The 27,796-nt window shown below is 41.3% G+C and overlaps 1 protein-coding gene across 10 annotated transcripts in view; it reads right to left on the minus strand.

Moving 5' to 3' along the window:
• Window positions 1-27,796, minus strand: part of NCOA1 (nuclear receptor coactivator 1) — a 262,467-nt gene that overhangs the window by 192,114 nt on the left and 42,557 nt on the right. For 9 of the 10 annotated variants that reach the window (XR_011386747.1, XM_051843198.2, XM_051843199.2 and 6 more), the window contains one exon: window positions 8,743-8,878. The gene's annotated coding sequence lies outside the window, so the exon portion shown is untranslated. Of the gene's footprint in view, window positions 1-8,742; window positions 8,879-22,727; window positions 22,865-27,796 lie in introns of those variants that run through there. The other variant, XM_070069365.1, reaches the window with a different exon arrangement.

The following is a 27,796-nucleotide window of genomic DNA, read 5'->3' on the forward strand; positions in this document are numbered from 1 at the left end:
CAAAAATTAGGGAAACAGAGACTCTAGGGCCAGAACGTCCTACCACATACCAGCCAAGTAACCTCTGGAAAATTTATGTCCTTGTGAGGACCCTAATGAGTTAATAAAGTGTTTAAAATAGAAGCTGTCAAAAAGTAAGTGCTCTACCGTCAAACTTGTGTGTAGAAGTAGGATTTTCTGTACAAAACACCTAAGAGACTCAAGAAATTATTAGAAACAAAAATTCAGGGGGTTGGTGTTGTGGTGTAACAGGTTATGCCAGAGCCTGAGATACAGTATCCCACATGGGAACTGGTTTGTGTTCCAGCTGATCCAATACTGATCTAGCTCCCTAGTAATGTGCCTGGGAAAGCAGCAGAAGAGGGCCCATATGTGGGAGACCCAGATGCAGCTCCTGGCTTCAGCCTGGCCTAACCCTGTTGCTGTGGATATTTGGGGAGTGAACTAGCAGCTGGAAGATCTCTCTCTCTCTGTAACTCTGCCTTTCAAATAAATAAATCTTTTAAAAATATTTAAGAATAAGAATAGACAAAAATTTATTAGGTTGCTAAATATAAGGAAATTCATTTAATTAAGTTAAAAGATAAGTTTACTTTGGTGCAAAAATCTTTTGGAATCCATGCATCTTTTTTAATATACATTTTTCATGAAGCTTTTGAATACCCAAAGTACACCACAGTGCAAGTTATTTTAAGCCAACAAGGAGAAAATGTGTACTTTTTGGACCATTCTCTTACAGAAGTTTTCAAAAAACCTTAAAGAAAATTATCAAGAATTCCTCTCTCCCAATCAGTACCCTGGAAAGCTTAAGTGTGTATGGCTTAAACAACGTGCAGCCCAAGGCCACCCTGTTTAACCTCCACCCATAGCCTCCCCTGTACTCTAGATAATGATGAAGCAGATCTCAGGCATATCCTTGCATCTACCAATATTTCAACATTTGTCTGTAAAAGATAATGACTCTTTTAAAAATAAATTTCATATTATATATATATATATATATATATATATATATATATAAGTATGTACATATGTATTTGAGAAGCAGAGACTGACAGGGATCCCAACCATGGATGCACTCCCCAAATGCCTGCAACAGCCAAAACCAAAAACCAAGAACTCAATCCAGATCTCCCACGTGGGTAGCAGGAACCCAATTACTTGTGCCATCACTACTGCCTTCCAGGTTCTGCATTCTGGAATCAAGAGCCAGAGCCGGGAATCAAACCCAGGCACTCCAATGTGGAACACAGTTGTCCTAACTGGCTTATTCACCAGTAGGTTAAACACCTACCCCAGTAGTTTTTAGAAGTTAACTACATACTATTACCACACCTAAAAATCAACAATAATTCTTTAATATCAAATATCCAGTGTTCAAATTTCTGATTTCGGGGCTGGTGCTGTGGCACCCTGGCCTGCAGTGCCAGCATCCCATATGGGTGCCGCTTCTAGTCCCAGCTGTTCCTCTTCCGATCCAGCTCTCTGCTATGGCGTAGTAAAGCAGTATAAGATGGCCCAGGTGCTTGGGCCCCTGCACCCATGTGGGAGACCTGGAAGAAGCTCCTGGCTTCAGATCAGCCCAACTCCAGCCGTTTCAGCCATCTGGGGAGTGAACCAGCGGATGGAGGATCTCTCTCTCTCTCTGTCTCTACCTCTCTCTGTAGCTCTTTCAAATAAATAAATCTTTAAAAAATTTTTTTTTCTGATTTCATGAGTATTTATTAAAATCTGGACACAAATAAAGCCCAAACACTGCTAAGGTTTCCTCTTCCATTTCTTTTTCCTTCCATGATTGTTGAAGAAAAACCACGTGATACATCCCTAGGAGTTTCCCATACTGTGCATTTTGTTGACTGTATCCCATGATATCATTGCGTAAGTTTCTCTGTCTTCTGTGTTTCTGTACACTGGCAGTTACAGTAGGGGTTTGGTTGGTTTCAGGTTCAAGTTCAATTTTTGGCAAGGATACGTCCTAGCTTTCCTGTGAACTTTCATGAAGAGAAATCTAATATCTGGTTGTCTCTTTTCCTGTAATGTTAGCAGGCACTTATGATCTTTGTTTAGGCCTAGGAATTCAATACAACATGTGATATTCTATTCTATCACTCTTCTGGCATGCTTCTGAGAAAAGAAACTTCACCTCATCAACAGTTTGGTTAACCTAAAGTATCATTGGTTCAACTAGCACAAAGAAAGGGTTTCTTTTTTTTAACTTTTTAAAAATTGTTATTGGGGTCAGCGCCGTGGTTCACTTGGTTAATCCTATGCCTGCGGCGCTGGCATCCCACATGGGTGTCGGTTCTAGTCCCAGTTGCTCTTCTTCCAGTCCAGCTCTCTGCTGTGGCCCGGGAGGGCAGTGGAGGATGGCCCAGGTGCCTGGACCCCTGCACCCTCATGGGAGACCAGGAGGAGGCACCTGGCTCCTGGCTTCGGATTGGTGCAGTGCGCAGGCCGTAGTGGCCATTTGCGGGGTGAACCAACGGAAGAAGACCTTTCTCTCTCTCTCTCTAATTCTATCTGTCAAATAAAAAAATATTGTTATTAATATAAAGAACAGATTTCATGTATTTCTCAGATACTACTCTAAGAAGATAACCATACTCTCCCCTTCCTTTCTAAAGAACTTGTCTTTTACGGAGCATTATGAACACACAGCTCAAGAAGTCCAGTAAGATTCACTGTATTGCAGTTACACTTACTGATAACCAAGACCTCATCTTTGGCCAGCCACAGCCCATGCTGCCAAGCACCTGCGTGTTTTGCCACAGTCCCATTAGTGTTAGTAACTTCATTCCAAGATGTTCAAGACCGCAGGTTTGGAATCAGATGGAACTATAAGCCAATTTTCATAGCATCTGGTTTCTTTTTTATTCTTTATTCCTACTAAATTAAAAACTCCCAATTATAAATTATAAACCAGTTGTGTTACACAGTCTGGTTATTATGACTGAACACAGACCCAGAAATTATCACAAAATTCCTCACTGAAATCTACTTTCAGCATTCCATTGAATACTTAAAAAAAAAAAAAAAGCACATCCTACTCAATGCTGGAAGTCAAACGCTTCAGTTTGAGAGGCTGGAACAAGAAAGACTCCTAGTCTACGCTCTGCCTGTATTTTGGCTCTGGAAAGTATTTCTTCATGTTCTATTTCAAAATTTGGATGTGGTTTTTAAACATGCACAATAAAAATTCCCTGGTTTTTTCTCCCTTTGATAAATGAATCAAGTATGGGGAAATGGTCAAACTCTTAAGACTGAATTATCTTGCACCGTAATTCATACTTTTACAAAATCCTCATGTCTTAACACTAAAGCTTAAGATATTATGAGTATAAAGTCATAAGTTCACTCTATCTGAAATAATAGATACGTGGCAAATTGTGCTCCTTGAAATCATGAGATTGGCATTATCCGTAGTAAGCAAGTATTTATTTATCTATCACTGCTGACCATTTCTTCACAAAACTCTTAACAGTGTAGTTTTGATGTCCAAAAATGGTTTATATCACAATTTTTACTCTTTCTTCAACACTATCTTATTATCACATTACTGAACATCAATTCTCTATGAAAAGAATGATATGGAATGATTTTTTGGGGCAACCTCTTTTATTCAAAAAGCAATATAACCTTTCTGGCGCTCAAATTATTCATGCTTTGCTCAAAAGGAACCAAGGCAACTTTTCAAGGATATGGCTTTAAAAAAAAAAATCACCAACCAACAACAACAGGGAAACAAAACAAAAACAAAAGCCTCTCCTGCTGGAGTGATTTTAGTGATAAACTGTAACGCACCTATATCAAAGGCCTGTGTGTCTTCTGTATGTCACTACTTCCACTCAACTGAAAAACAAAATATCCACTAAGCATGCACACATGACAGTAATTGCTTTTCCAGATGGTATGCCTTTGATAAGGGATTTTTGCCAAAAGCTCATTTTACTTTCTCTCCAAGCATAATATTTGTCATTAACTTTGAAACTGGTTTTACAAGCTCCTCAGTAGTCGTGTGAATTGACTTGCTTTTTGCTATGAGAAGGGTACCTCCAAATAATACGTGAGTAGTGTGGTCTTCTCAGTCTTTAGCAACAATGCTCACTAACTTCATACTGAAAAGCATTATTTATATTATTTTATTCACTGTACTTCATTCTTCATAACAAGCTTAAAAATTAACTGTTATAAAAAAGGAAATGAAGCAATGTAATTTCAGTTGTTCAGGATGCATCCAATACAAAAGCCAAAATTTGTGCTGCGTTCACCACAGCACAGAGAGAACTACAGCAAGGGAATACCCAAATATACCTGGTTACAATTTATTTTCAAGTGTTTTATTGAATCCAGAAAAAGTACTTTCACCTTTTAACTTAATGGAAACTATAATACAGGACATATAACCTTACAAATGTTCCAGGTACTTAATTTATCTTCTCAAATATTGATTTTGTTTTGCTCTAATCCCTTCAAGACAATAAAATCCCATAAATTCCAAATGTCAAATCCTCTCAAAATTAATTACAAGAAGATTCTATTCCAATATATTATATAGGGATGGGTACTTGGCACAGCACTTGAGTCACTTCTTGAGTCTTCTACATCCCGTATCACCAGTGCCTGAGTTCTAGCCTTGGCTCTACTCTCATTTGAGCTTGATGCTAATGTGCACAGGAGGCAGTAGGATGATGGCTCAAGTAGTTGAGCCCCTAACATTCCCCAACATGGGGACCTTAACTGGGTACTTGGCTCTTGGGCATTTGGGGACTGAATCAGCAGATGGGAGCTCTAATGCCCCCATCTCTGCATCAAAACTATATTGTATGGGGTTGGCGCTGTGGCATAGTGGGTAAAGCCGCCATCTTCAGTGCTGGCATCCCATATGGGCGCCAGTTCAAGTCCCCACTGCTCTACTTCCTATCCAGCTCTCTGCTGTGGCCAGGGAGAGCAGCAGAAGATGGCTCAAGTCCTTGGGTCCCTGCACCCACGTAGGAGACCCGGAAGAAGCTCCTGGCTCCTGCCTACGGATCAGTGCAGCTACAACCATTGCAACCAACTAGGGGGTGAACCAGTGGACAGAAGATCTCTCTCTCTCTGCTCCCCTCTCTCTGTGTAACTCTGGCTTTCAAATAAATAAATAAATAAATAAATCTTTTTAAAAAATACCTGTATTATATAAAATTTTCAAGTACAAGCTTATGAAATTTCTACTTCATTAAAAAAAAAAACTTTATTTGAAAGGATGTAGATTTACAGAGAGAGGAGAAGATGGAGAGATGGAGATGGAGATAGAAAGAGATAGAGAGAGAGAGAGTCTTCCTTCCACTGGTTCACTCCCCAGAGGGCCACAAAGGCCAGAGCTAGGCCAGACCAAAGCCAGGAGCCAGGAGCTTCTTCCAAGTCTCCCATGTGGGTGCAGAGGCCCAAGGACTTGGGCTGTCCTCCGCTGCTTTCCCAGGTCATAAGCAGGGAACTCAATTGGAAGTGAAGAAGCCAGGACTTGAACTAGTGCTTATTTGGGTGGCCAGCATCACAGGCAGTGGTTTAATCCACTATGCCACAATGTCAGTCTCATTTTTCTTCATTTTTAAAAAGGAAAATAACAAATATGAATAGGGTATATTTTGTGAAAGCTTGCAAAAGAATGGGGATCACAAGATAGTGAGAGAAATTACTAATGTAAGGATTAAAGCAACCTAATTCAGGCTATGTGATACCTTCACAAGCAAAACTACAAGCAGTCAACAACTACAACCAATTAGCAAATTCAACTGATCAGAACTTTCCTGTTCTCTAATCTTTATTATGGTCTGACTACAGAACTGAAAAGTATTACTTAGAATAGGATTCTAAATTACAAATTTTATGTGCTCACTTTACAACTGTATATAAATGGTTTAACACAGATATATTTAGTCTTTCTAGCCCCAGAGAGTAAACATTTTGAGTAACAGATGTCTTCAACTTTATTCATAATGAAGTTACAGAATAATCTGTCTCTTCACATACCTAGAATCATTCTTTACAAAGCCTGAGCATTCCAATGATATCCTTAAATGAAATTAAGAACAAAAGACATCTTTATTTACTTATTTTTTATTTATTTATTTGACAGGTAGAGTTATAGACAGTGAGAGAGAGAGACAGAGAGAAAGGTCTTCCCTCCATCGGTTCACCCCCCAAATGGCCGCTATGGCCGGCGCTGTGCCAATTCGAAACCAGGAGCCGGGTGCTTCCTCCCAGTCTCCCATGAGGGTGCAGGAGCCCAAGCACCTGGGCCATCCTCCACTGCACTCCAGGGCCACAGCAGAGAGCTGGACTAGAAGAGGAGCAGCCAGGACTAGAACCGGCGCCCATATGGGATGCTGGCACCTCAGGCAGAGGATTAACCAAGTGAGCCACGGTGCCAGCCCTAAAATACATATCTAAAAAAATAACTAAAATGGTCCTGGTAATAAGACAAATCATATATTTAACAATGATTACCATTTGATGACTCCACCAATGACACTAAGAAAAGCGGAGTACTCTCTGCCAGAGAAGTCTTAAAACTTCCCATCAAAGCAGCCTCTTTCTCATCTGCTATTTGATCTGAGACAACTTTCCTTAGGCAAGAATTGCTGAGTTGCACCACCCGCTTCAAGGAGATAACCCACTTATTTTAACTGAGGCAGCTGGGATTTCCAGTATCATGAACTCTTATTATTTCTGGAATTATTTCCTTACACATTGCTGTCCCAAAACAGAAGAAAATGAAATTAAGAATCCTAGTAATTTACATTTTTCCTAAGAATGATACATCTTTCTCAGCTTTACACCTCTTTACATTCCAGCAAGATATTAATTTACCAACCCCTGTAACATACACAGAGAAACCAACTTTGACCGCTTCTTTCTATACTTTCTGCCTATCTGGAAAACTAGCGAAAATTAATATATCTTTAAATAAAACACCTAATTCTACCCTGTTTGGAATTTATGTGTATTTTAGAAAAATTGAGAGGACTATTTTTATTTTTGTTTTCTGTTGCTACTACATTTCTTTTTTGTTTTCAGCTGTTTTATGTAGTTTTTAACGTGAGCAAACCCCTTGTTCTCCAAGTGTCACCTGACTCTTTAATCACAGATCTTACTTCTCTGGTCCGGAGGAAATGAAATTATCAGATGCTGGAAGTCCAGCAGGGACGGCCTGTGGGTGGTAACTGTAATACATCTCAGTGAAATCAAAAACTCTCAAGAAGTTTAGGAGAAGAGGAGAGAAGAGTTTCAAACCAAATTAAAGGACAACCACTAAAGTCTTCAGAATCATGTGGGCAAGCTCTCGGTGCTGCACTGCTGCTCATCTCGGGGTCAGGACATAAATGGAATAATTACTGATACTAGTTTATTCCAGTTCTTCTGATATAATTTACGGAATCTTAATCTGTACTCACTATATTTCTTATAACTGACAGTATTTTCTAATTATCTCAGGAATATCTCCCTTTAAAATCTGGACCTTTTTATAGCCAGTGTATCTAATGAGAGGAAGGAGGAATGGGAACCCTTATCTAAAAGCACACTACTCCTTTACTGCAGCAGAGACAGAGACAGAAACACACAGTGAGTGCTCTCATCTGCTGGTTCCCTCCCCAAACACCTGCAATGGCAGGGCAAAGCTAGGTTGAAGCCAGGAGCTTCAACTCAATTCAGTAGCATGAGGGTGGAATCAAGACAAGACTTGAACCCAAGTACTCTAATATGAGATGCATGCAAGTGACCTAACTGACCAAACTCCTGCCCCTAAAAGCTAACTATTCTAAAGGATGCTTCAAAAAGTTTGTGGGAAATGTAATTAAGCTCAGCTTATTTAGGTTCAAAAAGAATCTTGATATCCATGCATACAAAAGGTCTCCAAAAGATTTGTGAAAATGAATATAATAGAAAAACTCTTTTTTGGTTTCAAAAATTTTTGGCTCCAAAATTAACTTTTAACTCCATGTTCCATGAGCTTTCTGAAGTACTCTCATAACTGGTTACAAAATCTATACATAGAAACTAATACTAGTCACCCACTGTGGCATGGTGGGTAAAGCCACCACCTGCAATGCTGGCATCGCATATGGGCACTGCTCCACTTCTGACCCAGTACCCTGAAAACGTGCCTGGGAAGGTAGTGGAGAATGGCCCAAATGCTTGGGCCCCCACACCCAAATGGGAGACCCAAAAGAAGTTCCTGGCTCCTGCTTCTATCTGGCCCAGCCATTGGGGAGTGAACTAGTTAACAGATCTCTCTCTCTCTCTCTCTCTAGATCTCTCTCTCTCTCTCACACACACACACACACACTCTGTAACTCTGCCTTTTGAATAAAATTAAAAAAGAAGAAACTAGGAGCCAACGCTATGGTGTAGCAGGTTAAGCCGCTGCACTGGCATCCCATATGGGCACCAGTTCAAGTCCTGACCGCTCCACTTCTGATCCAGCTCCCTGCTAATGTGCATGGGAAAGCAGTGGAAGACAGCCCAAGTGCTTGGGCCCCTGCACCCATGTGGGAGACCAGGATGAAGCTCCTAGCTCCTGGCTTCAGATTGCCCAGTTCTAGTCATTGCAGCCATTTGGGGAGTGAATCAGCAGGTGGAAGATCTCTCTCCCTCTCTCTCTTGCTCTCTAACTCTGCCTTTCAAATAAATATTTTAAAAATAAAAATTAAAAAGAAGTTAATATTATATCAAGAGGTCAATGTAAAATTGTGCTTCAAATACCTTAGAATAAGTAGAAACTTGATGAGTCAGTGCCTTCATCTGGAAGCAAAGGTAACTACAGCATGATCTTGTCTGATGGTCCTTGATCATATCATTCAAATCAGTTCCAGTTACATTTCCATTAGTGTGAATAGATCTAAATGAGAAGAAAGACACGTTTAAAAACTATAGATTCTAGATACCATGACACATGACTGTTTCCCCGTAAGCACAGATTCTTACATAGAAGAACTTAGTTGTTCAAGAAGTGCCAATTCCCATTCCTCCCACTAGTATGGTTAAAAAAATAAAGGTATAATAATAAATAAATTATATATAAAGTGGACAAGAGATAGTTACTGGCTTTAAGAAAGTTCAGATCCTCAAAGGCAGTATGTAGCAAACTGAGGCTTGTATCTGTATTCCACGAGGGCATGGGGCCCATAATTGCTAGCTCACTCATCAGAGCTATTGAAGTCCCCCAGTGGCAGTGACCTTCGGACTGGGTTTTGGGTAAAATGGAACTGTAAGAGGTAATAGGATTCCCAGCAGCAGATAATTCTGGGATGAAGGAGCGCCTAATATCATGGCTACCGTCTACTCCTGAGTCACTGGGTTTGAACAAATTAATGGTATTATGGAATCTTCCTACTTTAGCTCAAACGAACACCAAACAGTGAGGTCATCACAGACACAGCCTTTTTAAGAAATGTGACCCTTGGGGCTAGCGCTGTGGTGTAGCTGGTAGAGCTACAGCCTGCAGTGCTGGCACCCCATATGGGTTCAAGTCCTGGCTGTTTTACTTCTGACCCAGCTCTCTGCTAAGGCCTGGGAACACAAGAGAAGATGGCTCAAGTCCTTGAGCCCCTGCACCGGTGTGGAAGACCTGGAAGAGGCTCCTGGCTCCTGGCTTCAGATTGGCCCAGCTCTAGCCACTGCAGCCATTTGAGGAGTGAACCAGCGGATGGAAGACTTCTCTCTCTCTCTGCCTTTGCCTCTGCCTCTCTGTAACTCTGCCTTTCCAATAAATTTTTTAAAAATCTTAAAAAAAAAAAAAGAAAAGAAATGTGACCCCAATGGCTGTCACTATTTAAAGCCCAGTTGTTTTTTATTTTTAGTTGTCACATAAAAATTGTACATATTTATGGGGTACCACGTGACATTTCAACACATAAATACATTCTGTAATGTCCAAATCAAAATAAATATATGAATCCCCTCAAACATTTATAATTTCCTTATGGTGAAAACATTCAAAATCTTTTCTTCTAGCTTTTTTTCTTTAGAAAAATATACAGCAGATTATATTTAGTCACCCTACCATACAACAGAACACCAACCTGTGCCCATGTGGGATGCCAGCATCATAGGCAGCAGCTTTACCTGCTATGCCATAATGCTGGTCCTTATTCTTTTTCATTTTTTCAATACATACTACTTTAATGATTCAAAAATTGAAAAGCTATAAAAAGAAAAACATTCGGGAAGCTTCATTCCTACATTATCCAAATGCAGTCCACTCCTTTACTTAGTTTCTTATATACCTTTACAGAGCTTCTGTATGCAAATACGCTAAATTATAAATACAATCTTATCTTGTTGTCCTACACAAAAATATTCAGTTTTATACCTTACTTTTTTTCATTCCAGTACATCCTGGATGGTTTTCCATTTTTCTTCATTCTTTGTTAAAGCTCTATGATAGCCGGTGCCAGGGCTCAATAAGCTAAGCCTCCACCTAGCGGCGCTGGCACACCGGGTTCTAGTCCCGCTCGGGGCGCTGGATTCTGTCCCGGTTGCCCCTCTTCCAGGCCAGCTCTCTGCTGTGGCCAGGGAGGGCAGTGGAGGATGGCGCAAGTGCTTGGGCCCTGCACCCCATGGGAGACCAGGAGAAGCACCTGGCTCCTGCCTTCGGATCAACACAGTGCGCCGGCTGCAGCGCACCAGCCGTGGCGGCCATTGGAGGGTGAACCAACGGCAAAAGGAAGACCTTTCTCTCTGTCTCTCTCTCTATCCTCTCTGCCTGTCAAAAAAAAAAAAAAAAAAAAAAAAAAAAAAAAAGCTCTATGATATTGCATCATGTGAATATACAGTTTGTATGACGAATCCCTTTTTTTCAAAAATCAGATTCTGTGAATTTGTCTTATTTCTGAAATAACTCAAAAGCAGCAACTGTAGAACAAACAGTACAAGAAACCTATGTGATGGGGCCGGAGTTGTGATACACTGGGTTAAGCCACTGCCTAAAATGCTGGGAATCACATAGAGGCATCAGTTTGAGTCCTGGTGACTCCACTTCTGATCCAACTCCCTGCTGCTGCACCATGTAGCAGAGTACGGCCCAAGTGCTTGGGCCCCTGCACCCAGCTGAGACACCTGGGAAAAGCTCCCGGCTCCTGGCTTTAGCCTGGCACAGCCCCGGCCATTGAGGCCACTTGGGGAGTGAACCAGTGGAAAGATCTTTCTTTCTTTGTCTCTCCACCTCTCTCGCTTACTCTGCCTTTCAAGTAAATAAAAATAAATCTTTAAAAGAAAGAAAGAGGGGCTGGGGCTGTGGCACAGGGGGTTAAGCCTCTGTCTGCATCACCAGCATCCAATATGGGCACGGGTTCAAGTCCTGGCTGCTCCACTTCCAATCCGCTCCCTGCTGCTGTGCCTGGGAAGACAGCAGAAGATGATCCAAGTGCTTGGGCCCCTACTGTCCATGTGGGAAACCCCACGAGGCTCCTGGCTCCTGGCTTTAGCTTTGCCCAACCCTGGCTTTTACAGCCATTTGGGGAGTGAACTAGTGGATGGAAAATTTCTCTCGCCCTCCCTCCCTCCCTAACTCTTCCTTTCAAATAAATAAATCTTTGAAAAGAAAGGAAGGAAGGAAGGAAGGAAGGACCCATGTGATGTGATTTCAAAAATTTTTCACTCTATTAATACACATGAGCTCCCTTGTACTTCACTTTATATGTTAATCTCAAGTTTACTACATGACCCTACCTAAAACCTATCAAACCACTACAGTCCCAACCCCTGAAAGTGGAAGCATAGCTGTGAGGGTAGAGGCTGCACTGAGGGCTGCAACTGGCCTGCAAAAAAGTAAGAGATGCAAGTCGGGAAACGTTCCATTCCACCTAGTGGTACGGAAGAAGGATTCTTGAACGAAGCAGCCCCATCAGTTGAATCCTAAATGATGAAATGTTTAAGAGATCCATGAAAGGAAAGGGAAAGATGACAGAGGATGGGCACCAACAGAAGTCTGAAATAGCGCAGCTTGTCAAGAACCACACAGCTGCACTTCCACTGAGACTACAGCGCACAAGAGGATATTGTCCCCACCCCATTGAAAAGAACACCCTTAAACGTAAAAACCAAAACTCCTGGCTTAACAAAGAGTTAAAGTCACAAGGCAGCCAAGTACATTTCATTCTAACCCAGTAAATTTCATGAAATTCCAAGCTAATCCTATTCACCTCCTTACAGGGATGTGCTCCTTCAAGGAAAGACTGTGCACACAAACTATCTCAGCTTTGCTGGGTCACAGAAAAAGAAGTGGCCACTATACAAGAGTACACGAGGAAATCAGCTACAATTTTAACAAATTCTTAAAAACCAAATATGAATCAGTATGTAAATTTGAACAGCCAGAGATGCCATACACAAGGAAAGTTTTCACTCAATTCCAAGATCTTCCACGTGCCCCAACTGTGTGCTCACAGGAAACCAGAGAGCCCTGCAGCATCCGGGCAGTGAGCAGGTGTCCAGGACAGGCCCGAAGCCTGCCTGTAGCTGGTTCCCCAGCTACTCCCTAACGCAGAAAACTGCATCAAGCCCCTATGGGAAGAACAGAAACCGCGCGCTCCAAGGTCCTGGAAGAAAGCCAAGGCTTCAGGGGGAGAATCAGAAGTAAAATGCTTCTGCCCCTGTGGGAGAGGTCTAAGAACACTCTGTCATGCAACACAGGCAAAAAAAAAAAAAAAAACTCAATACTGTTGCTAGGAGAGGAGAGAGGAAACACACACACACACACACACACACACACACACACACCTGCTGCTGGGGAGACAAGAAGAGTCTCAGGCAGAAGATCCTACGCTGACACCAAGGAGAGATGTACTACCACCAGAGAAGGGGAAGGACTAACCACAAAGACATGGCCGAGTTTGACTGCCACAGGATGCAAGGACAGAAGACTAAGAAAGACCCATCACTGGGGCCAGCGCTGTGGCATAGCAGGTAAAGCCGCTGCCTGCAGTGCTGGCATCCCATATGGGTGCCGGTTCGAGTCCCGGCTGCTCCACTTCCCATCCAGCTCTCTGCTATGGCCTGGGAAAGCAGTAGAAGATGGTCCAAGTCCTTGCTAATACACAGCTTGTATTTATACACAGCATATTCAACACACATAAAAGAGAGCCACCCCTGAACCAAAAAAATGATCCAGGCCAACTCTCAATAGTGCCTGGGCTGAGAAACCATGACATACAGCAACCACTAAAGAAAAAAACAAACAAAATTGCATGCTGAAGTTGAAGTTGCTAAGGTCTATGGTAAGAATGAGTCTTCTATTTGTAAAATTGTGAGGAAGGAAAAAAAATTCACTTTAGCTTTTCTATCTCACTTCAAATTGCAAAAGTTACAGTTACAGTATGTAAGTGCTTAATTATGAAGGGAAGGGCATTAACTTTGTGTTTCATGTGTATACAGGAGAAAACGCAGCACATATAGGACTCGGCACTGTTCACAGTTTCAGGAACCCACTGCGGGTCTTGGAGCATATCCCCTGCAGATAATGGGTAGGGCGCAGGGGAGACAACAGTGTCTACAAGAACTCTCGTGATGCTCTCTTTTCATTGAACAACCTTATGGTAACAAATTCTACAACTAGATAACTACTAAGTTCCAGAAATCAGACAAGAATAGTTGATATATTAAGGACCTTTAATTCAAAATTTAAAATATTCCCATGAACAAAATTACATGACAAATGGCTTCCTTGGTGCATTCTACCAAGCATTTAAGTAAGAAATCAAACTAGCATTACATAACTTTTATAGGAAAAAAAAAAAAAGTGGGAGGGGCTGGTGCTGTGGCGTAGCAGGTAAAGCTGCCACCTGCAGTGCCAGCATCCCAAATGGGTGCCGGTGCAAGTCCCGGCTGCTCCACTTCCGATCCAGCTCTCTGCTATGGCCTGGGAAAGTAGCAGAAGATGGCCCAAGTCCTTGGGCCCCTGCAGCCACATGGAAGACCTGGAAGAAGCTCCTGGCTCCTGGCTTCAGATCTGCGCAGCTCCAGCCATTGCGATCATCTGGGGAGTGAACCAGGGGATGGAAGACCTCTCTCTCTCTGCCTCTCCTTCTCTCTCTGTGTGACTCTGACTTTCAAGTAAATAAATCTTTAAAAAAAAAAAAAAAAAGAAATACATGAGGAAAAATTCTCAATTGTCATTCTATGAGTCTGCTGTGTGGCCTGCTTCCCATGTTGGAACTTTCTCTCCTTTGTAATTCTACCTATTGTTATTACCAGACACTTGGGCTTATTTATGTGATCCCTTTGACATTTAATCCTATCTATATGATCAATTCCATACTTGATATGATCACTTTATCATGTAAGATGGGATTAGAAACACCCCAGACAAGCTGATTCTAAAACTTATATGTAAATGGAAAGAACCTAGAATAATCAAAACAACTTTAAAGAAGAAAAAGTTAGAAGACTTACACTACTCAATTGTAAGACTTCCTATAAAGCTGTAATGATGCAGACACTGTGATTCTGGCATAAAGATAAACGTAAGATCAATGGAACAGAGGGGACAGTCTAGAAACAAATTTACATATTCTTGGTCAATTGATTTTCAACGAAAGCACCAGGGTAATTCAAGAGAAAAAGAATTGGTTTTGCAAGCAATGGTGCTAGAAAAATTGGTGACACATATAGGGGGAAAAAAAAGAGCCAGCTTTACCCCAAATCCATACCTCACATCTTAAACAAAAATTAGTAAACATAAACATAAAAAATGCAAAACTATAAAACTTCTAGAGGAAAGCGTAGGAGAAGATCTTTGGGACTCTAGGTCAACTCAGGAGTTGGCAAACTCATTCTGCAAAAGACCAGAAAGTACATATTTGAGGCTTTGTGCCACTGTAGCATGAAAACAGCTGTAAACACCATGTAAACAAATTGTCTGGGTTCAAGTAACATTTTATTTACAAAACCAATAGTGGGCTCAATCAGGTCATGGTTTGCTAACCCCTAAAAAAGTTTTTACAAATAACACAAAAAGCATGAACCATCTTTTAAAAATGATAAGTAAGATTCCATCAAAAATTTTAATTTCTGGGGTCAGTGTTGTGGTGCAGCAGCTTTTACTGCTTGCAATGCTGGCACCCCATGCTAGAGTGCCAGTTTGAGTCCCAACTACTCTACTTCCAATCCAGTATTCCGAATAAAGCAATGGATTATGGCCCAAGTGCTTGGGTCCCTGCTACCCACATGAGAAAAACAGATACAGTTCCTGGTCCCCAGCTTCAGCCTGGCCAGACCCAGCTGTTGGAACCATTTGGGGAGTGAACCAGAGGATGGAAAATCTCTTTCTCTGTCATTCTGCCTTTCTAATACATAAATCAATATTAAAAGAAAAAATGATATGCATCTATAAGCTTTCCAATCAGGGGACACTAAGAAGTAGCAGCAAATTCATGTATAGTATGGCTCCAATTACTAAGCAAAGATGTTCTGGAAAATTTTCAGCTAATATAAAATACATATTAATGCAAAATAAATTATAGTAAGTGACAACAAAAAAGTTTCAGCAGGCCTCCCATTAACCCAGAAACTCTTCTTTTAAATTAAGGTAATAATTTTTGATTTAAGATTGCTAACCTAGTTTCTAAGTCATCTTGAATTTGTTATAAGTTAAGATACAGGGTAAACAGCATTAATCACAATAAAACTATGTAAATAAAACAAAAAGATTAGATACTGTGGTAGATGCTAGGGCCACATGCTCTCCTTCAAAGATGGCTGCCCTTAATTCCTTCCTTTCCAGTGTGCACAGGTTACTCCACCCATCCAGAGATGGGACTTTTTTTTCCCAGTCCTTTGAATAATGGCTGGCTTTGTGACATGTTTTGACCAACAAGATGTAGTGGACATGACAATGTTAAACTTCAGAGACCTGGAGGACTGGCAGCTTCCCCTTTCTCCTTCTTGGAAGCCAAAGCCATGTAAGAAATGCCATGGGGAGTCCGTGAGGACACAAACGGAAATGTCAGACACATGAGGGAGACTTAGCCTACCCAGCCTAGACCAGCCACACTCAGTGATCTCAGCTGACGCCCTGTGGAGCTGACTCCCCTATCAACCCCTGACCCGGGATCTGGCACTGTGGCACGGCAGGTAAAGCTGCCACCTGCAGTGCCGGCATCCCACATGGGTACTGGGTCAAGTCCTGACTGCTCCACTTCTGATCCAGCTCTCTGCTATGGCCTGGAAAGGCAGAAGATGGCCCAAGTCCTTGGGGCCCTGCACCAGCGTGGGAGACCTGGAAGAAGCTCCAGCTCCTGGCTTCAGAATAGCCCAGATCCGGCCATTGTGGACATTTGGGGAGTGAACCAGTGTATGGAAGACCTCTCTCTCTCTCTCTCTGCCTCTTTAACTTCACCTTTAAATAAACAAAGAAATCTCTAAAAAAAGAAAAAAAAAATACCTGACCCATAGAACTATAAAAATAAGAAATCATTTTTTAACTGCAAAGTTTGATTTGTTATATAGCAATAGGCAACTGAAACGTTACTATTTAGCTCATGATATCAGCAAATTAAACACTGTCAAAATTAGGACGTTTTACAAGTTTCCATTTTCTGATAAGAATAAAGCATGCAAATTTTGTCTCTGAACTGTATGCACTTGTACAAAGAATAATGAACCTAGTGGACTAGTTTCAAATATAATTTTAGAAAAAGCACATCATTCAAATGATTTTCTTACAAAAAGATTCTATACAGACAGATGACATTCATTAAATCAGAACTTGCACTGACATCTTCATGTCAAGGGAGATGGAGATGACATGGCCTTGATACGTTTTTCTCTGAAGACTTAATATAAGAAATAGATGAATGCATAATTAAGATATTCATTAGACTGTCTTCCTTATATCTGATGCCTTATGTGAGCTTCTGACAGACACTAAATAGCTGTCAGTTGGTGATTAAATCTTTCTAGTAAGAACACACAGTAATGTTACAATCACATAAATGCAGAGCCCAAGAATCTGCCTCTGTCCTAGAACTGTTCATACTGAGATCACCAATATTCTTTAATGCTATAGTCCATGAAAACACCTTGGTCCTTAACTTATCTGATCTTTTAAACAGAATCCACACAAACACCCATTTCCTCTTGGTAATTACTGGTAGCCCACACCTGGGAGAGTTGGGGAGTTAAGGTCCACCTCCTTGAGTTTCGGGAGTGTCTGCACAAATTATTTGCAATTCTTCTTTACAAGATAAATAAATGTGGATATTTATTTATTCACTTATTTTAGTTAGTATGGACATGGGGATATTTATGCTTTGGGTTATAATTTAATATTTCGTTATTCATTTTATTGGTCAAGTTATTCCAGTTTTGGTCATTGGATATTCTACCCGATCGGTTCCTGTATTCTTTCACCAAGCCCCTATCCTTTTGGGCTTTTAGTATTTTCTTACTTTTCGGCATTATAAGATATTCCAGGCTCATCTCACACGGTCTCTGCCCCAACCCTCAAGTCAACTATATTCCAAGGATTTTATTTGTTGGAGAATGGTATCTCACACTCTTGGGGTGTCATTGCTTCTAGGCCCACTCAGCAGACAGAGCTAGGAAATAAATCCATGTATACTAGGCCACATATACATGCATATCTACCACTATCTCTATGCTTATCTTCTCATATAGTAAGTTACATATGAGTTCATACTGCTCATTAGGTATGGCATGGTTCACTGCAGCCTCCCCAGCCTATGGTTATCTGTAACCTCAGTCCCCCAAAAATGAGAAACCTGGCTCCCACCCAGCCCGTCCACCACTTATTTATTTATTTATTAATCTCAATATACAAATACACCATAATTTCAGAATTCTTAGCCCTAACTCTCCTGAATTTTTGTGCTACCTTTTTCTTCTTAAAGTCAGTAGAATCCTCATTTTAGAAATACGTGTTCCTATGATCTTTGGCTTAGATCATCTCTCTTCTCTCTCTGGACACTCTGAGTGATACTTCATATGCAGGACTTTAGGTACTTTCTAAATCAGCATCTCCAGCACAGAACTCTATCCTGAACTTCAAACCCACTTCCTATCAACTTAGATGTTCTACAGGCTCCTCGAACTGAACGCATCATCTCACCCTAATCTCCTCCTCCGAATGCCTACTGAATGGCAACATCATCTACCTGTTTTCTCTGCATCAGACAAAAATTTAAGGTCAAGTCCATCCTGTTCCCTTTGTATCTCCCTAATATCTAACCACCAAAGCTAAATCTTTCTAAACACCACCCTCCTACTTCTCTCCAGCCCTATGATCTGAACATAGTCAGCTGAACATTATTTCTCAATTAAAAATGTTTATTGTTAGAATAAATAAAGAAGATAATCACCTAACTGATCTCCCTACCTTCAATTTTCAATGGCTCTAATCCATTCTAAACCATTCCAATTCATTGAACAATCTTTCTTTAAAAAAAAAAAAAAAAACTAGATTATATCATCTTTTCATTATTAAAAATCTTCCAATAATTTCCCATTCCTTCTTCTCAGGATGAAACCATGACACTATGACACTGCTCTCGAGGTCCTGAATGACATGGTCCCTAGCTACCAATCTAGCATCATCTGTTTGTTTCTTTCACTGTGTACACTCCACATTCAATGAACCTGAATCTTCTCAATTTCAACTCAGATGTTCCTTCAGAAAGCCCTCTCTGTCCTCCCTGCCACCATCACCAATCTGCATTTAGGGCTCCTGCTCTATGCTACATTCTATCATTGTTATGGCTTGAACCATCCTCCAAAGTAGCTCCTAAGTTGGAAACTTAATCCTCAAATTCATATGTTGATGGAATCTGTTACAGGGCAATAGCTCAGGGTCAGTCCCCCACCCCAACCATGTGATGCTTTCTGCCATGTTATCACATAGCAAGAGGGTCTTTACAACACATGGTCCCCAAGCTTAATTTCTTTTCTTTATAAATTACCCAGTCTGTGGCTCTGTGTTATACTAACAAGAAAGAGACTAACACAACCATGTAGTCCATCCAGTGCAGCATCCATCACACTGCACTGTTACTACCTGGGTTTTTTATTCCTCACTAGACTATAAGCACCATCAGGGTAAAAATTCACACTATCATGTTGATCACTGTATCACCAGAGACTAGTTCTCTGCCTAACACACAACAAGAATATAATACATGCTTAAGATAAAACTTCTGAGTTTTTATTTTTGCTATTTCTGTGTCTTATTAAGTTAAACAGTTTAATCACTATTTACAGGTAATAAAAATGAAATTTCTTATGAAAGGTGTGTTTAATATTAGTCTCTTAAGTTTATTAAAGAGTATTTCCAGGGCTGGCGCTGAGGCGCAGTGGATTAAAGCCACGGCCTGCAGTGCCGGCATCCCATATGGGCACTGGTTCAAGTCCCAGCTGCTCCACTTCTGATCCAGCTCTCTGCTATGGCCTGGGAAGGCAGTAGAAGATAGCCCAAGTCCTTGGGCCCCCACACCCACGTGGGAGACCCGGAGGAAGCTCCTGGCTTCAGGTCAGCTCAGCTCTGGCCGTTGCGGTCATTTGGGGAGTGAACCGGTGGATGGAAGATTTCTCTCTCTCTCTGGCTCTATTTCGCTCTATAACTCTGTCAAATAAATAAAATAAATCTTAAAAAAAAAAAAAGGGTATTTCCTTGGGTACTTTCTTCAGAAAAAGTACAAAGCTAGAATAATTTCTGAAATCATCTATATGAAAATCTCTTTAACCATCGCAAGTGAATGACAGTTGTGGCAAAGTATAAAACTCTGAAGTTACACTTTTCTCTCACAACCTTGCGGAGACCAATGTCACCTACAACAGTGGTTCCCAAACTCCACCAATGCTACTTGGTGATGAAGTTTTTACTAGCCTTCAACATAGTAAATGAAAATGTGTCAGTGTTATTCGATACAATGGAAAAGCTTGGTAATATGATAATCATCTAAATTTTCTACTAGAATTTTACTAGTCTATAAATCCAAAGACCTCAAATTCTCTACTCCAGCATCTTTTTTTAAAGATTTATTTATTCATCTGAAAGTCAGAGTTACAGAGAAAAGAGGAGAGACAGAGAGACAGAGAGGGAGATCTTCCATCTGCTGGTTCACTCCCTAAATGGCTGCAACAATCACAGCTGGGCCAGGCAGAAGCCAGGAGCTTTATTCAGGTCTACCACATGGGTGCAGGGACCAAATATTTGCGCCATCTTCCACTGGTTTCTCAGGTACATTAGCAGGGAGTTGGATAGGAAGTGGAGCAGCCAGGACTTGAACTGGTGCCCATAAGATACCAGCATCACAGGTGGTATCTTTACCTGCTATGCCACAATGCCGGCTCCTATGGCATTTTTCATTAAATGGAAGACTGAATTCCAATCTGATTATGTTTCCCTGGAAAATCATTTGGTTTTCTCCTTGAAATACCTGTAGTAGTTTCTCTTTTATTCTTGAACATCAGAAATGTGACTAGTCCATTCGCTAATCCCATTCATTTGGCACTTCTTTTAAATATATGAATTTAGTAACTTTAGCGAGTTTAAAACGCAACATTTCCAACATTTTGAGTACTTCTTGACTACCCATATGTTATCTCTGTTCTTTCCATCTAGAACAGCCAGCTTACGGCATACCAGATCTCTTGCATCTATCTACCGTGTCTAATCCTTTTTATCATAAATTCCATCTTGATCAACCCATAACTCTGGAACATCACTTGAACTAGCCTTCTAATTCACCAGGTTTTTTTCCCTGGCATTTCCAATCTACTCTTCACTACATTTATTCAAGGATGACTTTGTTTTTCCAAAAGCTTTTCCCTGTTCTCAAAATGCCCTTTGTTCCTAACAATCCCCTCTTAAATCTCATCTGATCTCAGAATTTGAATTATTTACATTTGGCGCAATGTCAAAACTATTTCACTGGCAGTTATCTGCCATGGAAATGCAGCTCACTCAACTGCTGAGTCGTCTTTTTTTTTTTTTTTTTTTTTTTTTTTTGACAGGCAGAATGAGAGAGACAGAGAGGAGAAAGGTCTTCCTTTTTCCTTGGTTCACCCCCCAATGGCTGCTGCAGCCGGCGCGCTTCGACCGGCGCACTGCGCCGATCCGAAGCCAGAAGCCAGGTGCTTCTCCTGGTGTCCCACACGGGTGCAGGGCCCAAGGACTTGGGCCATCCTCCACTGCACTCCTGGGCCACAGCAGAGAGCTGGACTGGAAGAGGGGCAACCGGGACAGAATCCAGGGCCCCGACTGGGACTAGAACCCAGGGTGCCGGCACCGCAGATGGAGGATTAGCCTAGTGAGCCACGGTGCCATCCAAGTCTTCTTATCTCTTGAGATTTTCTGCTTGCTCACAACAACTAATAGGATGGCCAAGTTCTTCCAGAACCACAAGGTGAGAAAGGCTCTCTCAAGTATTATTTAGATCTATGTTGAGATATTTTTCAGAAAACCTCACCTTTATGTCAGACTTGGAAACTCAAAACCAATGAGGGCCACAACCCCTTTTCCGCCTGTGGCTGCACAGGCTGGACCTCCCTCCTTGTGCCAGCAGAGGAGACTGCTAAAGCTGGCCTCAGTAACAGCTCTAATCCAGGCAGCCAACTGGTTCTCTGTCACCAGGGGTTAGGGTCAGCTGCACATGAACAAATAAATACCTGTGGCTTCTAGGAAAGAGAGGTTTGTTTTCCTGTCACGTCAGAGGTCTACAGGAAGGTATCTCAGCATACAGGTGCAACTATATGACCACCATGAACCCCTGCTCATTCTACTTTCCTATTTTCCTTGACCCCATGCTGTTAACACTCACAAGTCATCTCATAGCCAAAAGACGACTACTGCACCCAGCAGGCACAGCGCGTCTCGGGCTGCAGAGAGGAGACATGAACAAGAGCTCTTTCTGAAGCTTTCCAGATGAGTTCATCTCCTTTAAAAAGGTCTCCTGGAAACCCTACCCAAAGACTTCTGTTTTTAGTCACTAGACAATGTTGTTTTAAATCTAGGCTCAATGATATGACCACATATAGCAGTTACGTTACTAAGGGAGAAGAGGAGAATAGATCCTGAGTAGACCACCAGCAGGCTTACTCTCATCATTTTTCTCCCTCTCCTGAACAAGTCTTTAAGTTTCCAAGAAATAGTCTAGAACAAGAGTCCTCTGCCCTGTATTTGTGCAGCTGATTTTCATGGACCCTAACTGAACATCTTTAGAGTGACACTGTGGTCAAGTTGAAGACACAAGAGCACAATTCTACACTTTGAAAGTTGTGGTATCGAGTTCCTAAGGAGACAGACCATATAGGAACAGATGAACCAGGCTCCAAAATATCCTATGAAACTTCCCAGACGAAGAGAAAATTGGTGCTACAAAAACATGGTTAAGAAAAAAGTGTAAGCATAAAATGGAAGGAGGTAACACCTGACAATGCCAGCAGCAAATAGGTAAGAAACAGAGAAGGACAGAGGCTGAAGACGACAGGACTTTGGAACAACATTCTCCCCTTCACCCTGCCTAGCATTCCATAACCCAACTCTCACAGCTGTCACTCCTCTACAAATGTGTCTACAGAATATGCTCACAGCCTCCACCACCTTACCTCCCATTTATTTTCTGGTGTACTGCAATCTGGTTTTAGACTCACCACCACTAGAGCGGCTCTTGCCAAATGGCTACTCGGTATTTATTTACCCTTTGGTAATCTGGCACTGTTGACCACCCCCTTACTTCTCTGATTTCCTTGATGCTGTTCTTGATTCACATCTCACTCTTCAACGATTCTCCCCTTCCTTTCCTTGTGCTGGCTTCTCTTCTTCCTCTTACCTCTCAAAGGCTAGTGGTCACCTGGTCTCAGTCTGTGCAACCTCACCTGTGAACATGAGACCAAGTACCCTTATCACACACTTATGACTTCCAAATCTTGCTCAAATCTCAACATTTGTATTTAAAATCCATATATCTAGTAGCATCACAGACTTCCCCACTTTTCTGTATGGTTATCTCAAACACTTCAATATCAACATGTTCAAGTGAAATAGTAGTCTCCATTCTCACCTCAAAAACTGCTTCTCCTTTTGAATTTGCTACCATAGTTTCCGGCAATATTATCTCTATTCAACCAAACAAGCCACCACTTGCTAGGCCAACATCCCATATTTAGAGTGACAGTTTGAGTCCTAGCTGCTTTGCTTCCCATCCAGCCTCCTGCTAATGCACCTGGAAAGGCAATGGAAAATGGCCCAAGTACTTGTGCCCATGCCAACCATGTGGGAGATGGGGATGCAGTCTTAGCTCCTGGTCCAGGCTTAGCTGTTGCAGCCATTTGGGGAGTGAACCAGTGAATGGAAGATATCTCCCCACACCTCGTTCTGCCTTGTAAATAAATAATTAAATAAATATTCTAGAATATCTAGACTAGAATCTCCTGCTATCATCCCTACACCCAGTCTTAATTCTACATTTTTAACATCCCTTGCATTTATTTCCTCAGTCGTATCCCTATTTTTACCATCATAGTTTAAGATCTCATTGCATGAGTAATCACCAAAAAATGCCAGCTTTCCCCGCCACTAACCATGCACGCTCTAATCCACTCACCATAGCACAAAACAGATTATTCCATTTCCACAACTACATTTTCCAACCCCCAGATCTCTGATTCATTCTTTTTAATAATCATCTATTATTGTTCTCTAATCACTTATTTTTGTTAAAGTTACAATAAAATCATTAACAACATTTATTGTAGAACTCTGTTCTAGTAACTTAACTTGACCCTAAGTTCTTCTGTTGGTTCTCTCATGGTGCTGGCTTTCCTGAAACACTTGGAAATCCCTATCTTGGTATTCAGGATTCTGTCACAGGCTGCTGCCTTTCAGTCCCACTTACTTGGGGAACAATCTGCATCTCCTAGTACAGGAGGAGCAGAATCTGCCACGAGACAGGATTCTCAGTGCCTGGTCTTCTAAGCGTATTTCCCAATCTAGCAGACCCACATTCCCACATGCAGTTCTCTTAGTAACACAATCTTTAAGTTGGCCCAAACTGGTATTAGAAAGCACAAAATCAGATGCCTTCATCTTTCTCTTCTTAGAACCTAAAAGAAACCGAAATCTTGTAGATGCCAAATACACGTTTGCTGGATAAATGAATGAATACAAACAAAACTGAAGGACTTAGGAAGGGAAACTTTCAAGCTCACATGAACTGGCCCTTAACTTTTCCTCCAAGAAAACAAGGCAAGAAAGTATACACAGACAGGTAGAGGTGGTGAGAAAGTTATAAAAGTTATAGTCACAGACTTTTAAGCTAGAAAAGATTTTTTTTTTTAAAAATCACATCAATATCCTCACATTACAGATTAAAGAACTGCATCCTAGAGTGGTAAACCAGCTCAAGCTCAGAACTCTGGACAGGGTCAGTGTCAGGTCTTTGATTCCCATCCCAAAGCTCATTCAATGTCACTGATTATTCTAACATTATTAATGTCTTTAGAAGCTTTGGTAAGTTGAATACCATCTTAACTGCTTGAAATGAAAACTCTCGATACACTATATTGCCAAGTTGTAGTCTCTGAGCACCCTACCAGGACTTGCCTTTGAAGACGACTGCTCTCAGAAGCAGCTACTGGTGCTCAAACTAGGGACTGAAAGGTGAAACGCACTCAATCAGGCCACATACTCACTTCACCATGTGACCAAATAACATATACAAAAATGACTTGTTCGTTTTTATGGATATAGTCTGTAATTTCATCAGACGAACCAACATTCCCGAGCTCGCAAAGAAGGAAAACGGAGAAAAGCAACCCTGGAGTCACCACGGACACCAACCACATTCCTATCACACACGTTTGCAGTTTTCATCAAACTTGCATGATGCTGGGCTCTTTGTTTCTAAGACACCTGAACTTTCTCTGGAAGGTGTTACATAAGCATAAGGATTATTTTGAGTTCCATCAGCCTATATGAATTTCCATATTTAACTGGTCATTTGAGGTCTGTCAAAAAGATCTGACTTTTACTAGAATCCTTTCAAAAGTTACTTTTCTTACAGGATTAACACTGTGGCATGTCGGGTAAAGCCCCCACCTGCAGTGCTGGCATCCCACATAGGCTGTTCCACTTCTGATCCAGTTCTCTACTATGGCCTGGGAAAGCAGTAGAAGATGGTCCAAGTGCTTGGGACCCTGCACCCACGTGGGAGACCAGAAGAAGCTGCTGGCTTCGGATTGGCCCAGCTACGGCCACTGTGGCCATTTGGGGAATGAACCAGCAGATGGAAGATCTCTCTCTCTCTGCGATTCCACTTTTCAAATAAATAAATCAATCTAAAAAACAAAACAGAAGCAAAAAAAAACAAAACAAAACAAAACAAAACACTGAGGACTTATTCTGACTCTAGTTAACAGTGTCTTCTGATTGTTTGACGTAAATTTTGGTTTGTTTTTTTAAAATTGTCCCTTTTAGTTCCATTCTGGTCTGGTCATCCCCACAGCATTGCTTAATAATCCCCACCACTTTTCCCTTTATGCTGAGTCCCTATGACTTATTCTCTGAATCACCATCCTTGTAAATACTGAAGGGAAAAAAAAAAAAGGAAAGTAAATCTTTGTCAGTTTGTTTTTGGTAATGGGTTGTCTCTGTTCTAGATAGTCTTGCACTATACCACTCAAGAGATGTAAGATCATTTTTTATTACGAGGCTATAACATTGCTGATATAGGGTTATAAAGAAATTGGATAAGAAATTCCCATAAGACTTTGGCCACACAGCAATCCACCCCCTTTCAAAGGTATCTTCTATTTTAAATATTCATAAATACATTTTCTTCACCTCACCTCCAAGACATTTCTTAGTATCTCCCTTCCCTACCAGCACTTAACAGATTTGCAAACATCCTATAAACCCAATCTAAATATATATGTATTCTGGACTTGGCCATTTTAAAGGAAAGTACAAAGTAAGTGAGCCTGAGACAGAGTGGTCTGAATGACACTGCAGGTTCCTTATTAGGTTTAAACTTCCATATAGATGATGCATTCCTGGTAAATATAAACAAAAGCCAGATTAAGAATAATGAAGGGGTGGGTGCTGCGACACAGCAGGTTAAGGAGCCACATGGAATGCCTGCATACTATAGTGGAGGGCCTGGTTCAAGTCCCGGCTTTTCTGCTTCCAATTCAATTTCCTGGTAAAGTGCCTGAGAAGCAGCAAAAGATGGTTCAAGTACATGAATCACTGACACCCATGCAGGAGACTGGCTCTTGGCTTCATCTGAGCAGTGAACCAGCAGAAGGAAGATTTCTTTTCTTCTTCTTATTTTTTTTTTTAAGATTTATTTTATTTATTTGAAAGACAGAGTTAGAGAGAGAAGGATCTTCCATTCACTGATTCACTCCCTAAACTCCAAGGCTGGGCCAGGCCAAAGAGAGCAGCTTCATCTGGGACTCCCACATGGGTGCAGGGGCCATCGTCTGCTGTTTTCCCAGGCATCTTAGCAGGGAGCTGGATGGGAAGTGGAACAGCCAGGAACAGCCAGCTGCCTAGAGAGGATGCCAGTATCACAGGCGGTGGTTTTACCCACCACACCAGAACGCAGACCCCTTTATTTTTATTTTTTGAAGATTTATTTTGTTTATTTGAAAGGCAGAGTTAGAGAGAGAGAAAGATGTCTCCCTCTTTGTGTCTGCCCCTCCCTCTGTCTGTCTTTCAAATAAATAAATAAATCTTAAAAAAAAAAAAAAAAAGGAATAGGGGTAGGTGCCATGGTATATTAAGTTAAGCCCACACCTCTGGCGCAAGCATCCCATATGACTGTCCAGCTGCTCCACTTCCGATCCAGTTCTCTGCTGACAGCCTAGGAAAGCAGTAGAAGATGGCCCGAGTCCTTGGGCCCCTGCACCCATGTGGGAGACCCAAAGAAGCTCCTGGCTTTAGATCGGCCCAGTTCCAGCCATTGCAGCCATTTAGGTAGTAAACCAGCGAATGGAAGACCTCTCTCTCTGACTCTCCCTCTCTCTGTCTGTAATTCTGTCTCTCAAGTAAATAGATAAATAAATCTTTTTTTTTTTAAAGGGTGGGGATAATGAAAAAAAAATTCATAAGCTACCAGAAAGACAAGATAAAAAAAAAAAAAAACAGAAATCTGAAACATAGATCTAGGGCCACATTGCTGAATGAAGTAGAAGATTTTTCTGCTCATCAGATGTGTCTTTATTTCCCCAAATAAATACCTCTGATTAGGTTAAAAAATCCATAGTATTACAAAGATTCTCTCAAAAACCATCACAACACAAACAGGAAGGTGTTTGTAATCATTAAATCAGTGATCCTTTTCAAGATCTTACTGGTAAACAAACTGTTTTTTGCCTAAATCAAAGCTGTATTGAATATCTTTTGTCCAGCACTCCTTCAGATTTTCTACTCACTGGCAATGAGAGACAAATGTGGTACCAGGAAAACAAGCTGATAATTGCAAAACTGACGGAACCTGTAGTGGCAATTGTGACCACTTTGTAATCTGCAGTCTGAAGTCATTTAATAAAATCCTAATTCTGAGAAGCAATAAAGAACTTGATAGTTGACTGTACGTTGCAATGAGAGGGGCAGGTGCAGCAGGTTAAGCTGCTTCTTGAGCTGCCTGCATTCCCTGTCGGAGCGCAGGTTTCAGTACCAGGTACTCTGCTTCTGACCAGCCCCCTGCTAATACACCAGGAAGCAGATGACGATAACTCAAGTGCTTGAGTTCCTGCGGTAGCAGACCTGGACAGAGTTTCTCCAGGCTTCAGCCTGGCC

Source organism: Oryctolagus cuniculus, chromosome 2, assembly GCF_964237555.1.
Source record: "Oryctolagus cuniculus chromosome 2, mOryCun1.1, whole genome shotgun sequence".
Taxonomy (NCBI): Eukaryota; Metazoa; Chordata; class Mammalia; order Lagomorpha; family Leporidae; genus Oryctolagus; species Oryctolagus cuniculus.